At 40.4% G+C, this 13,110-nt stretch overlaps 1 protein-coding gene across 11 annotated transcripts in view; it reads right to left on the reverse strand.

Moving 5' to 3' along the window:
* Positions 1-12,623, reverse strand: part of LRRC9 (leucine rich repeat containing 9) — a 143,087-nt gene extending 130,464 nt beyond the window's left edge. For 7 of the 11 annotated variants that reach the window (XM_073242307.1, XM_073242305.1, XM_073242303.1 and 4 more), the window contains exon 1: positions 2,629-2,767. The gene's annotated coding sequence lies outside the window, so the exon portion shown is untranslated. Of the gene's footprint in view, positions 1-2,628; positions 2,768-10,927; positions 11,052-12,420 lie in introns of those variants that run through there. The other 4 variants (XM_073242308.1, XM_073242301.1, XM_073242302.1 and 1 more) reach the window with 3 other exon arrangements.
* Positions 12,624-13,110: the final 487 nt, after the last annotated feature.

The raw sequence follows: 13,110 nt of genomic DNA on the forward strand, positions 1-13,110 counted from the left end.
GAAGCCCAAAACTCAATAATTTGTGTAACTACATCTCAATTATGAGGATCCTGGACCTTCCTTGTAAATAACTTGTAAAAACCTTATGAGGCTTTCCCCAGTCACAGGTGGGTCCAAGACTTCCAGCTGAAGCTCCCATTCCAGCAGGAGATGTGTCCTGTTGGCCACCTTGTACCCACTCTCCTGCACTTTGGGAAAGCTCCTTTCAGAGCTTTACCATCTAAGAAACTACAGGTCTTTTCTAGTCCTTCCAGGGAAGCAGGAGCCACCAGAAGTTTCTATATCTTTCACCCTTCAAACCGCAAATCTTGAACTGATCCAATCACCTCTCCTATCTACTCTGGAGGGCTGCTGGAAGATTTCACATCACCAGCATGAGTTTAAGTCACTGCAAATGCATGGCCTCTAACTTCAGCTGGATCTTCAACAACAGACATTTTATACTATCCTCTTCATCTTCCTCTCCTACAGAAAGTAGGATTAGAGATACAGATCTGCGATTCATGACATAGGGATTATTCTAAACTTCCACCACGTTTCTCCAGTTTCTCTCCTTTTCTCTCAGCAGATGATCCTGTCCCCATCTTCACAGAGAAGCGAAGCATTCAGATATATTCTTTAAATTCCCTTTCTTCCTAAAACTGCATTTCTTCCCCTTCCTGTCTTAGTAAAAGCATTCTTTTTCTTGTCCAATGCGAATCTTTCTTCCTGTGTACTAATTCCACCCTCTTCAGTTTCTTTCAGAACACTGGTCTGCCAAATTTCCCTCCTACTCATTCCCATCTTTCCTTCTCTAGGGTCAATTTTCTTTCCACATATCTGTGTTAGTTAAGTCCTTCCTATCTTAAAAAAAATTATACTATCTTGCATTCTCTAACTAGTTTTAAGTATCTTCAAAGAGAGACTTGTAGATAGTCATTTGCAACACTTCATTACCTCTATTCAGTTCTCAGCTCACTGCAATCTTACTGTGGACACCTCAGGCCTCCATTTTTTGACAGAAAGCTAATTGCCAAGGACACTGGACATGTTTTACCTCTCAACTTAAGTTGACCTTGACTTGGTATCTGACAGTGTGGATGACTCTCTTTTCTTTGTGTTCTTCTTTGGTTTGTCTTTTCCTCATTGGCTTCTTCCTACTTGTTATTTGAAACCTACTTTTCTGGATCAACTGTTTTCTTCCTGGTGAAAAATTACTAATCTTTATCTTCTTCTTTCCTGTGCAACAAATCCAAATAACCACATGGAAAACGCCACCTGAATATGTCACAGCATCTCAAATTCAGTATGGTCAAAACTGAACTCCTTATATTTTCCTGTCAGCCTTTTTCTCCTAATGTATGCCTTCTCTTGGTAAATGACACCATCCTTCTAATCATCCATGTCTGAAACCTGGGACTTATCCTCAACCACTCTATTGGTCTTTGCTCACATTCATTCCTCATTAAATCCTTCTGCATATACCTCTTAAAGTCTATCAGGTGTTTTTTTCCTCCTTCACATTCCAGTTGCATCTGTCTTGGTCCAGGCCGTCATCATTTCAGCCCTCACTGGATACTCTCCCTCTAGTCCCACTTCCCTCCAATCCAGCCTACTATGGCAGCCAGCCTGCTGAAAAGTAAAGCTGCTCAGGCTCCTCTCCTTGGAAGGTTCTCATGGTCTTCTGCTTTCACACCTGCTCACTTCTCAAGCTCATCAACCACAAACTGCCCAGAGCACCCAGGCTCTGGTTACAGCTACTCTGAATTTGGTGGGATAGTTCTGTACTTTGACATTTGCTGTTTCCCTTCCCTAAAATGTCTGTCCCTTGACTTTATGGCATACTCCATACATACTTAAATATTTAAACCAAGGATCTTCTGCGTGAAGACTTTAGTTGTCTCTGGTAGTACTGTAATCATTCTCTTGTGTGTGACTCCAGCTAAGGCCTGCATACGCCCACATATAGACCTGCCGGCTGTACTGGAGGCTTGCAGGTCCTTCCTCCTACCAGGCTACTTGTTCATTGAAGGCAGACACCGGGAACCTGTCAGTGCCTGTAAAAGTTTGCTGAATGGTTTGAATCGTCATGCCCAGGGTTCTATATGGTTTAGTTTAAAGAAATACTTGCTGTACATGACCAGTCAGAGTATAATAATACTGAGAGTACAAAGTAGAGAGCAAGGTAGGTTGCCATTCTGAGAAAAATAAAATTTCTTTTCTACTAACTAGAAGCCTATATGGTCAAACTGTTTCCTCCCTTGGGTATAAAGGATCAGAATCCACCTGTTAATCACTAATGGGCCAAACACTTTTCTGTCTCCTGGTGAGTAGTATCAAGTTTGGCCACCGAGCATTAGTTTTCTCAGCCCAGTTCCATTAACCAGTGCAGTCAAGGCTGCCCTGGGCTGTGGGTCGCCCTCCTTTTTCTCCTCCTCTTAAGCTTTGCCCGGTCACCTTAATGGCCTCAGATAAAGCCATGTCACAGTCTCTCATTATTATCATCTTCAATGCACCAGTACCGTGGTCTTGGACGCTCTCCTGTGTTCTTCCAGTGCGGCCGCCGGTGAGCCAGGAGAGGGCTGCAGACTCCCGGGGCCTGCTTACACTGATGGACGCCCGAAAGGTCATCAGGTGACAGACACTCACCTTATCCCGTAGAGAGAGATGGATTCCGGGGCAATCCGAGACAGAGCAGAATCCACTCCGACCTTTCAATCCTTGTCTTGTAGCAGAAGACACGACATCCCCTCCAGCCCCGGGCCTGGTGTGTACACACTACCCGCTGGGTTGCCTAGGAAACCCGCTCTCAGCCTCCAGCGACCTCCGGGTGGGGGATGGGGGAAGAAGCGGCGACCCTGGGTCACGTGGCAGCAAACTTGAACCAATCAGCAGAGGTAGGGGCCCATCCAGAATACCCCGCTGGTACTCCTGGGAAATGGTGGGGAGCTGTCTGCTCGCGGCTCTCTGCGTTTCTGCGCGCTCTTTTCCCTTGCCTTCGCCGGGTCAGAGGAAGCATCGAGTTGTGGGCATGGTGGCGGGACCTGGTTTCCTCCTCCAGTCCTGGCTCTCTCCCATTGAAAATCTTTGACCCTCTGGGCCTGGAAGCCGGGAGCCTTGCTGGACTCGAACCCCCGAGGCGTGGCGCTGTGATGTCACAAGGCGCCCAGCCGACCAGGCAGGCCCTGATCCCCCGACTGGGCCTCCCTCCGGCGGCCCGCGATCGTGGCCTTCCAGGAATGTAGCTGGCCGCCGCCCAGACCGCTGAGCCCCGAGCGAGCCGAATCGGGCAAACCAACGCCCCGGTACCCTCCGGAGAGGAGGGGCCCTGAACGGGTCTGTCGTTCTTGAACAGGCTTCTCAGGGCCATTTAAATATTCCAGAATGTTCAGACGCAAAACATATTTAGAAAATAAAGCAGTACTTAAAGAAGAGAGGCAGAGAAATGAATGAACTTTGTGAAAGGCAAATCAAGGTAACCGCAGCTCTCATTGCATAGTCCAGATCTGTGCTGTCCATTATGGAAGCCCCTACCCTCAACCCTTTTGAAGTCTTGAAATGTGCAAAAAAAATATATCTTCTTTTGAAGATTTAGTATGAAAAAAAGTAAAATATTGTATTGACTACATGTGGAAATAATAGTTTTGATATATTTGGTTAAGTAAAAATGCATTCATAAAACTTGTTTCTTTTTACTTCTTAAAAGAGGCAATTAGAAAATGTTGAATTACATATGTAACTTTTATGTTCTGCTGGACAACGCTACTATATATTTTTGTGGTTCGGTTGGTTTGTGTGGAATATTGATATTCACTTCATCAAAATACTGTCTGTAGTGCTCTTTTCCGTCACCAGATGGCTGCCTCATACAATGGACTGCTTTTTCAAGAAAAATATAGGCATGCAGATTTTAAAATTTCTGCATAACTATCAACATATTTGTCATGATTCGATTAATTTTGTACTATTGCCTAAAACATACAGAAAAACAATTTCTACATTTTTATTTCACAGGAATTTGTTTCTGTCAATTAAAAATTAATTGAAATATTTGTGGCTTAGGGGTTTAAGACAAATGCCAGAGAAATCTGATTCATATTTGTACTTTAAGTATTATCTTCTCTGAAAATCTAGTTGAACAAGATGACCTATCCGGGAAAATTTTCATCATAAGAATATAAAGACTAGATAACAATAATTCAAAAATCTAAACTTTTAGATTAAGAAATTGGATCAGATCAATTATATAAATTATCTACATTAAGCTGCTTATTTTGAGGGATGCAGCTCTTTTGGATAAAAATATAAAGATTATCATAGTATATTGTTAGAAATCTGTTGTGACTTTCCTAACCAGACTTGGAGAGAGCTAACACAGTTTTCTTTATGTTATATAAACAAGCAATTCTAAGAATGTTATTTCTAGGTAAACTCAAGAATTTGGCCAGTCAGCTGTTGAGGCAGAGATCCTGTATAGCTGTAGACTAACAGCCATCTGTGACTTGTCAAACTAAAGCCTTTGTCCTGAGTAATTCTTTAAGGACAACATATTCTAGATAGTATTTGAAGCAAAAGATGGTAACATTTAAAAGCCACAGGAAGAATACAAAAATCAGTGACCATTCTTTTTAATCTCTTTTTCTCACTTTAAGGTTTCTTCATGATATGGTTTTATGTGTCTGTACAAGAAACAAAGAAATTGAAACTAAAAGTCAAGCAAATTAAACATTCTAAATGAAAAAAATACTTCATGTCATTCATCTTTCTGCTCATACTCCCAGACAAAGGTCAAAACATACAGATTTAAATCTATTTATAGGTAAAAGTATCTTGAATCTGAAAACAGGTGGGAAGCTACATTACTATGGATTATAGTAAACTTACTGTGTCACTGCCTGATTTAGAGAAGAAACATTTAAATAAAATAGAGGTGATTTTACAGACCTAAATAAGAAAATCTTGAGCTGCATAATAATTTGTTATTTAAGACATTTTAAATTGGCTGTTACATTTATTTCCTTAAAAGCCCTACCATTATTGGTAGAGAACTGTGGTGACATTTAGCTGCAGTTTGGCTTTGTAATGCCTTTAATTTCAGAGAACCAGAAGTTTGGAGATTTCAAATGCTCATTTAATTTTTATATTCTTGTTGACATTTGATCCTTATGCAAATGAGCACTCTCTTATTAGTGATTTTTTTTAGATTATCTGTGAAAATTCACTGTCTCACATTTGAATTTGATATGTCATAAAACAATGCAGCACCACTTAGGGTTTACTTGGCAGTGGAAGAGATAATTATGTGGCACTTAAACAAAGCCATCAGCAGAAGCCCTTGTTATTAATGTCTGGCAATGAACATACATTATTCAATGAAAAGTTAGTTCTTCTGAAGTAAAGTTTTAATTAGATAAACTTTTATTTCTAGTGGGGCTTTCTAAAAAAGTTAATCTGTCCATGACTTATTGACAAAAAATTAATGGACAAGCTTTCCTAAGAGGCAGCCAAAATAGAATTGTAAAGACACCTGTTCTGTCTTACACAATACAGCCTTCTCATTTTACCATCCTATTATATTTGTATTAAGCTGTAAGGTAGGAAATAGAGGGACAGTGACTTTCAGCAGGGATAGTAGTCTTAAGTTACTAGAGAGACCATCAGTTCTTTTGTGGGAGAATTCTTTGTTCTTTATTTCTTTTCTTTTGTGTCTTTTCTTTATTCCTCAGGCTCAGAAAGTTGATTGTATTCCTCGGGTTATAGCACATTATCATTAGTTGTTCACGTAAGACCCTTGTTTCATTTTATCTTCAGTTTTTTTCTCCAATTCCACTTCCATCCCAAACAAAAATACAAGCCTAATGTTTCTCATAAACCTTGAGTTGCACATTTGGCTCTGAAAAGCAGGCATTGTTTTGTGTCAATTTTTTATTTATATAAATGGTAACATGCTGTAACTTCTGATTACTTTTCTTTTAGTGCTATTTTATGATCTGTTCTTGCTTCTGTATGTTCATGTAGTTCGTTGTTTCTATAATCTGCACAATACTCCATAATATATATCCACCATTTTTATCTCTTGTTTGTTTTCCTAGTGATGGGCTTCTAGGTTGACTCCAATAAACAATACTGTATTGAATGCCCTGTACTTGTTTTCTTAAGGAAAATTTCTCTAGGATATGTGCCAATAGAATTATTGGGCAAAAAGGAAACATATAAACTTCACTAAATATCATCTGAGAACTTTGCAGAATGGCTCTCAGAGATTTCCCTCCAACCAAGAGTGTTTGAAAACTCTCACTCTCCCTGTTGGGGAAATATAATTTAAAACCCAAATCTCCAGACAACCCAGAAAACATCTCCACAAAGGTAGAAGGAAAAGATTTTTTTTTTCAGTTTTGTTACTGAATAAACATTACACCAGAATATGGTATTTTTCACAGGCAATCCCTTAAAGAGACTGCAGACAGAGATAAATCTTACCTTTTTGTATAGCCAAGCAGATACAACCTATCCTATGCATGTTCTCAAATAGGAGGAATTGACAGCACAATTTTTCACACATTCATCTTAAAATCATGTGATAAATCTGTGCTAGTTAAACTTGTCCAAAAGAAAAAAAACCTCATTTTTTATGATAGTAAGTTTGGAGCAAAGCATCGCTGAAGTTAGCTCTTACCCTCCTACAGAAACCAGGAGACTGTGATGCTATTGACAAAGACTCTCCTTCTAATCAAACTTTAATCAGGCTTCCCTGAGTCCTTTCTGACTTGGCCTCACCCTTGAGCTCTGTTCTTGGTTCTGCTAGATTAGTTTTAGCAACAATCCTGCTGGTTCAGCCTAGCAGGAATTCTTCCACCCTTGATATCTGATCAAATTCCTCCCCAACCTTCAGTATCTGAACACCCTGGTCTGCCTTCCTCGGGACTTGAAAAATAATGCTTCCAAGTCCACTTAGCCATAAACTGCCTGCCCTTAATGTTTGCTCTTAGTAATTTTCCATCCACTTGCCCTACCCTGCTCCTTGGCAGATTCCCACTTGTCCTTGTATTCAGAACAGAGCTCAGTTCTATACTGAGGTCTGTCTTCCCTAGTTGAAATAGTTCCTGAATAAAATTTGCCTTTACTGCTTTAATTTCTATCTAGCTCTGGCTTTCTTTGACACTATCTTCTATGATGACAACATTTTGAAAAGAGCTCCCAGACCTTGGGAAAGACATTCTTGGGTTATAAAGCTGGCAAGAGGCTTAGGTTTTAAAAAAGGATATAAAAGAATTTACACTTACATGTTTTCTAAAGAAAATGCTTAGAAAGAAAAGGGGTAGGGGAGAGTCTCTCTTTTTGTACTAAGGAAAATTGATTTTTTTCTTTTTCAATTTGTATTTACCCTTACACCCATATTATTGCCAAACTTCTGCCTAATGTGTGCCTCCACTACTAGGCTTTGAGCTCTATGAGGGCAGGAACCATAGCTCTCTCATTCTCCATTGTATTCTCAGCATCTAGCTTAGTGACTGTCACACAGAAGGTGTTAGAGAAAGATGTGTGGAATGTGTGAATACCAAGTTATGTGCTAAGTAATTTATGTAAATGATCTCATATTTTGATCAGTTCATTATACCAAGCCTCTAAAATGCCCCTCTCATCCTTCCCTCCATTTCCTTTGGGAAGGTGAGAAGTTAGCAAACATTTTTCCTATCTCTAAACTTAGAGGAAATTCTAAGTTTCCTCCATTTTAAGCAAAATTATATGAAGATTGTGATTTACAAAACCCAAACTGACAATGATAGTTTATTCTAGATGTCCACCTTTTTTCTCTGGAAGATGGTAGTGTCTTCTAAAAATTCAAGTCCACCTGGGACCTCACTATGTGACCTTATTTGCAGATAAGGTCTTTACAGGTGTTAATTAATTAAGATGAGATGATATTGGATTAGACTGGCCCCCTCAGTCCCAGTGACTGGTGTCCTTATAAGAAGACCATGTGAATACACAGATACGCAAAGAGAAGAAGGTAATGTGAAGGCAGAAACAGAGACTGGAGTGATGCAGTGTAAGCCAAGGAACACCAAGGGTTGCAGGCAACCACAAGAAGCTGGGAAGAGGCAAAGAAGGAATCTTCCTGAGCGCTTCCAGAGGGAACCTTGCTGACACCGTGATTTCAGACTTGAAGCCTCCAGAGCTGTGAAATAAATTTGTTTTAAGCCACTAGATTTGTGGTAATTTGTCTCAGTGGTCCTAGGAAATGATTACAGGTACCATTAAGAAGGAAGATACCTTACCCAAAACTATACATACAGGAAGTGATCTAGGGCAGGCCTTTACTAAAGCGCTAGAGACAAGACTAGACTTAGGGGCAGAGCCAAGTTTGAGTCAGGCAGAGACAAGAAAGGTGTAGTCAAACTTTTTTGCCCACTTCTGGCATAAGGCAGGTTAAATCATATTAACATTCCCATACACACTATGTATTTCCTAGATCCTATCCCAGTTGGTCAGCTTATTTCCTTCTATCTCTACCACCACTGCCACAGTTCAAGGTATAAAATTTTTTACCAACAGTTTTTAAATTATTCTCCCAGAAATAATCTCTACTATCCTATGTTCCTCCTCATTACCTCCAAGGTTATTATCTTAAAAACCAGATCTGATAAAATCATGCTTTAATATATCTCCCTTGAATCATCCTTTATATGTCTATCTATTTGTGCATTCATTAATTCAAACAAATATTTATTGAACTTCTTCTGTATACTAAGCCCTCTCTGGACGCTAGGGATACAGCAGTGAGCAAAACAGTTAAAGCATCTACCTTTTTGTAGCTTGCATTCTAATGGAAACAAAACAATAAATAAGTAAATAAATGTATAACAGGTTAGCTATGATAAGTGCTAAGAAGCAGAGTAAAGTAGAGAAGGGAGAGAGGAAGTATATGTTATATGTGTGTGTGCAATTTTCAAAATGAATGTCCTCAGAAGGCCACAATCAGTAGATATTTGAGTAATGACCAGAAGGATATGAGTTGTGAGCCATAATGATATGACATCTGGGGAAAGAGCCTACAGGAAAAATGAAAAGCAAGAACAAATGCTCTGTGAGGAATTTGCTGTGCATTTTCCAGGGATAGCAAGGGTGGCATAGTAGCTGGAACAAAGTATCAAGGGGTCAATTCATAAGAGATTAGGTCAGAGTGGAAATGGGAGGCCAGGTCCTGGAGATTCTTGTGGGCTATTATAAGTCTCTTATATGGACTTTAGCTTTTGCTCTGAGTGCAGTAGGCAGCCTTTGGAGGGTTTTGAGCAGAGGAGTGACTTAATTTGACTTTAGCTTCTGTGTGAAGATCAGACAAGTGGGGCAATAGCAGAAGCAGAGCTATGAGTAGGGTGACCATTCAACAGTATCATTCAAGCAGGACATCTTTAAGAGAGGAGGGAAACTATTAATAACCATGCCAGAACAAAAGGTGAAAACTGGGACTGTTTACAGTAAAACAAGGATGTTTGGTCATGCTGGTCTCGAGACTACTGGGTTATTGAATCCAGACAAGACATCTTGGTGGCTTGGACCAAGATGGTGAGAGCAGAGGAAGTGAAAGTGGTCAGACTCCACTTTTCTTTTTTACAGTATCAACAGGTTTTATAAGGGATTGGATGTGAAGTGTGAAAGAAAGAGGATGATTCCGAGGCTTTGACCTGAGCAATTAGAGAAAGGAGCTGGCATTTTCTGAAATGGGAATGCTGCAAAGAGGACAGGTCTTAGGGGGTGGGAGGATATAAGAATTTAGTCTTGGGTAATTTGGGTTTGAGATGCTTATTAGAAATGCAAATAGAGAAACTAAGTATGAAAGTGGGCTTATCAGTCTGGTTCAGGGGAGAGGTCCATGCTGGAAATACAAATTTGTGCATCATCAGCCTGAAGATGGAACTTAGTCATGAAACCGGATGAAACTGCCAACAGAGTGAGTGTTGGTACAAAGGAGAAAGAGGTTGAGGGACTAAGCTCCAGGACACTTGAATATTTAAATTCAGAGAGATGAGAAGGAACCAGCGAAAACTAAGAGTCCTAGTTAGAAAGTTTGGAGGAAAACCAGGAAAGTGTGGTGATCTAGAAGCCAAATGAGGGAAACTAAGTGATGATAGGTCAAGGAAGATGAAGCTGATGCTCCTGAAAAGGACAGTTTCTATAGTGTGTGTTCAAGGAGACGGGAAGGAGAGAAATTGGAGACCATGAGTATTACAGACAATTCTTTCAAGGATTTTGTTACAAAGCAAAGAAGAGAAATGAGGTAAAATCTAGAGAAGTAGGCTTAATGAGAGTATTTTTCAAGATATAAAAGCATGCTTCTTTGCTAATGGGAGTGACCCAGTGGGGGGCAAAAATGACGCAGGAGATAGAGACAGAGTTGCTGCAGTAATGCCTTTGAGGAGCTGAGAGAAGGTGGGTGTGCATAGACTGCAGGGTTAACCTTAGCTAAGAGCTTGGACAGGAGAGAAGGGAGAGTAGATGGGCACAGAAGCAGGTAGGTAGGTGGGTATATGTGGTGGTGGAGGTGCATGAAGCGCTCTTCTCATGGCCTCACTTTTCTCAGTGAAGTAAAAAAGCAACACCACCTGAGAGTAAAATTGTGGGAAGATGTGGAGGTTTGATGAGAGAAGAGAAACTATGAAATATGATTTAATGTTCTAGGAGAATAGGAGAGTGAATGAATAAAATCAAAGCCTAAATCACTTCTTATTTCCTCACCCTCACACTCCATTTTGCAGCAATTCCCCCATCCACACCTAATATCCAGAGCATTGCAGGTCTTTCCCCACACTACCTTTTGGTATCCCTTAGTCCCTAGGACTCAGCTGTTCTCTTCCCCTTCATGCCTGCCTATCCCTACAAATCCTATTTCAACACCTTCTCTCAATACCCCAAGCAGAGCAAGCTGTTTTCTTTTCCCAAATCGTACCCAGATCTTGGGTCATGCTTCCATTAGAGATGTAGCACATTTATTTGTGTCATCCTCTTCAACCAGACTCTGGGCTCTTTATGAGTCAGGGCTACATCTCATTCATCCTTGCATTCCCATGGACTGTAATGAAATAGAAACCTAAAAATAATGCCTGAATGAATAAGTGAGTGAATGTATACCATTAGGGTAAACCACCACCACTTTAGTTTAAACAGACTGCAAACCAATTGATTGCTTGAATGCCTGTTTATTAGAATCACTTGTTTTTAAGATTCAAAGGCAATATCCCAGAAAATACCACTCAGAAGGCTTAGTCAGGTTCATAAATTTGTGTTTTAAAAGTTCTCCAGATGCTTTTAATGATCAATCATGTTGAGATACCTTAGCTAATAATCAAGCTCTAACCAGAAGCTGGTTCAAAGAGGAAGAAATTAGCTTCTTTATCCTTTTATTTTCCTTAGAAAAAAGCAAATATCCCTGATAAAAATGTCCATTTTCTCACTGTCCTCTCCCCAAAAAGCTGACAAATTAATTAATACTAAGATGATAGCTGACAGTGAGAATTGATAGTATAGTACTTCTAGGAAAAGATTCCTCTTGTACAATTTTAGGTTTCTGGAATTTTTCTTTTTTTTGGCAAAAGAATTTATTAATATGGAATCTTTTCCATGTTAAGCAAAGAAAATCCAATTCAACTAAGTTTAGGAAATTAAAAAAAATAATTTATTGACTTTCATAAGCAACAGGTCAAATGCCCAGAGATAGAACTAGCCTTAGGCAAAGCTTTACATTCATTCAAATAACAATATCTGGACTCAGAATGTCTCCATAGCTCTGGTTTATTTTCATCAGCTTCATTTTCCGAGAGGAGCAACTCCACACAGCACCAGTCTAACATTCTATCAGTTTAAGGACTCTAGTAGAAAGAGGGTGCCCTGCTGTGGATAAAGTGAAGGTTCCTGTGGCCAGGATTCTCACCTGGCCCTGGTCGGCTAGCTCACTATACATGTGTGGGCAATACGTTGTTATTGACTCTCTATAAAGAGCCCTGCCCAGTGCTCTGGGCGACACGGTGGCACGGCTGCAAGGCTGCAGGAGAGCAGAGCAGGGGCTGGAGCGGTGCCAGCACCGAGGCCAGAGGCCCAGGGGGCCTCTGTGTGGGTAGAGAGGCCAAAGGCAGAGACCAGCTTGCTACATGCAGACTCGCTCTGAGTGGACAGGATTTTAGTGATTGACCTGCTACTTTGGAAATAAAGTTGGGTATAACCCTTTCACCCCAAGAACGTTCTACTATCATTTCTTTGGTCACACTGAATCCATAGTGAACTTGTCTGGGGCTGAAACCCATTGGCAAGTCACCTTTCTCCAGCAGTTTCAGCGCATGCTCCAGGATTCATGCTAATTGGGCTGACTTGGGTCACATGCTCCACCTGGATGCTCTGATCGGCTTGGGCTGGTGGGTGGGGTAAGGCCCACAGAATTTCACATACCATCAGAAGAGGGTTGATACCTTTCCAGAAGAGGAAAACCGGAATGTTCTTACAGGAATGTGGAATGCTGGGAAGGCAAAAGCAGCTATGTCCACTGTAGCGAGAATGGGTGTCTTCACAACATTTACATCACAAGTAGGTAAGTATTACCTCACAAACCCCATACTAGTGCTGCTTTGACTCTGTAGAGATTTATCCTCATTTCTTCTCCATCTGTACTATTTTACAATAGCATTTTGAGAAGTTAACAGAGCAAACCCTGGCTCCACCCCACATTGGCTCACATTTCTTGATTTGGTGAAGTTAACATACTACAGAATTAAAAACTCTGGGGATTTGCTCCTGTTTTTATCTATGCCCCAGACTAGTGGGAGGCAGAAATTTTGCACTGACTTTCCTGCACAGACCCAGACTTTCCTTCAGGTGGAATATTGTCAGATCTAGTTAGAATAAGGAATGTTAGTGAGCCCTTTTCTCTACAGATAAGCAGTCATTTCCCAATGGCTTTTCCAGTATTAAAGCTCATACTTTGAATTCCATTTTATGTCTCATGTCTATTTTCCAGTTGGTTCCAAGCTTGGGAGGGAAATAAAAGGGTATTATTTATTTGCTTCCTAAATCCTGATCCTGTAGATTGGGTTTAGTGTATTTTTGTATAATCTAAATGTTTGAAATTTAAAATGCATAATG

Source organism: Manis javanica, chromosome 8 (assembly GCF_040802235.1).
Source record: "Manis javanica isolate MJ-LG chromosome 8, MJ_LKY, whole genome shotgun sequence".
NCBI lineage: Eukaryota > Metazoa > Chordata > Mammalia > Pholidota > Manidae > Manis > Manis javanica.